We start from the raw sequence: 2,492 nt of genomic DNA, 5'->3' as shown, positions 1-2,492 counted from the left end.
TGTAAGAATCGGAGGCGACGGCAGGCTTTTACTTAAGAGAGAGAATATGGTCTCGCCAAGACAGTTTGGAGTCGATTATGACACCAGGGAACTCGCCTGAAGGTCAGTATTGGGTGGGAAACATCATGTTGGAAAAATGGAGGTTGGGAGCTTATACATGGACGAGAAAAAAAGATGGAAAAGGTTTGAGAGGTAGAAAATCGAAGGTTTGATTGACTGAGAGATTGACGTTATTGCCGACTGGAGAAGTTGATGCAGGGTTTGGTATGGAAGAACCAGAGGCAGAGATGGCTAGATCATCTATATATAGTGATGACCGGATCCCTGGTGGTATAGCTGAAACTAATCCGTTTATAGCAATAGGAAATAATGTGGTACTGAGAACACTGCCTTGTGGGACACCTCCGGATTAAGGGAAAGAAGAGGAAGCAGATGAGGCAAAAACTGACACGGAAGATGCGACCAGAAAGAAAGAATTTTATATGAAAACACTCATGCTTCCGCGAATGCCATGGGAAGATAATTGTTGAAGGGTTTGGTGTCGCCATGTGGTATCATATACCTTTTCTAGATCGAAGAAGATAGCTAATACTGCAAATGCAAGATGTGGCTGTGATATTCAAGGTACCACATTAGGCGTATGTTACCCATCCTTTCCAGTAGCTTACATTAAATGCTGGTAAGTGCTATGGGACGAAAGTTTTGAAAAAGGTACCAGGATTGTTTGTTTTTTGGAAAAGTAGTTCAAGGGCTTCTCTCCAGTGGGGAGGAAGGTTTCCGGTTGTCCACATGTTACTGAATATTGCAAGAAGGAAGGACAAGGAAGTAGGTAGACCGTCTGGGCCTTCGTGCGTGCTGCGGCAAGACTGCAATGCGTAATGTATTTCAGAAGAAGAAAAAGGTGCATTATAAGATTCTGCAGAAGACTGGGAGGAGGATCTTTGTCCAATTTTAAGGAAAAGAAAAGAGGAGAAAGGTGAGATCCGCAACTGACCTGGATATTGTGGATATTGAGGACGAGATCGGAATGGGGACGATGATTACCAGATAATTCAAGAATCCAAACTGCAGAGACAGGTGTGGATATTTTTATGGAGGAAACACAATTTTGCTAACTATTTGTCTATTTGTGATGGAGATTGTATGGCGAACATGGGCTGATGCCTTTGTAAATGATATAGACTGGGGGTGTCTCTCTTGTAACAGTAACTGTTCAAGGCAGCACGTTTCAACTACCATGAAAATACCGTATTCAATCATGCTTTATAACAGTTCCATCAAGCCTAAGGGTTTCGGTGAGACAGGGCTTGGCAGAGGCCCATCAAAATGCACTGCAAGAGCAAATTACTCATTAGTATTATGCTTAAATTAGTTGATTATTAGATATTTACATTTGCTAATTTTGTGCACTCTTGTCACATACAGTCTTGGTTTTTGATGCAGTCTCGCTACTTTCTATGATTTTTCCCTTCAATTTCTAGTTATTCATGAAGAAAGGTGATTTTCATAAAAAAAAGGATAAGAATCACTGCCTTAAATCTATCTAGAGTAGAGATCTATTCATATTTTAGAATTGTATTTATATATCTAAAACAGAGGTTCTCAAGTATTCTTTCAATGATCTCTGGCTGTTATGAAATGTTTTACCCCAACAATGTTATGAATTGATATTATGAATATTACTAGCAATGTATAGCTCTTGATGAAACTCAAATTTGGAATCCATTTGTGACAATCTCCACATTTTAAAATTTATTTTTATTTCTATTCATTATATATATATATATATATATATATATATATATATATATATATATATATATATATATATAGGAAATTATAGTCAGGGAAAGTTGCTATGATTCTCACAAAAAAAAACTGCAAATGCACTAATTGGGTACAGCCCAATAAATGATCGCATTTAAAAGTCAGAATACAAGCAAAACCTCATAATATTAGTATTAACAATGCTACGCACCAACCAATATTGCAAGTGATGAAGAAATGGATTTTTTTTATAACTCTCTCCAAGATACTTTAGACACAGTCCCTAACAGAGATGTAAGGGTGATCGTGGGAGACCTCAACGCCAAAGTAGGAAAAAATGATCTAAAAAATTACACCTGTGGAAAATTCGGCCTTGGAGATATGGATGAGGGAGGTGAAGATTTTATTGAATTCTGTAGTGCAGGTAATTTAGTTGTGGCCAATACATTGTTCCAACACCACCCAAGACACTTGTACACGTGGTTTTCACCAGACAAGGGAGCGCGCAACCAAATTGACTGCATTGTGCTGAACCAAAAATGGAAGAGTTGCATAAAAAATTCCAAAACAAGACCTGGTGCCGACTGCAACAGTGACCACCAACTACTAACTATCGACTTTAAAATAAGACTCAAAAAATGGAGGTCCAACACCACCTCTAAAGCTCGACTACAAAACTCTTGATAACAATTACAGAATTGCAGGGGTCAAACAAATTTTAAATA

This window comes from Penaeus monodon, chromosome 9, assembly GCF_015228065.2.
Source record: "Penaeus monodon isolate SGIC_2016 chromosome 9, NSTDA_Pmon_1, whole genome shotgun sequence".
NCBI classification, from domain to species: domain Eukaryota; kingdom Metazoa; phylum Arthropoda; class Malacostraca; order Decapoda; family Penaeidae; genus Penaeus; species Penaeus monodon.
Note: the sequence above shows the minus strand (reverse complement) of the source record.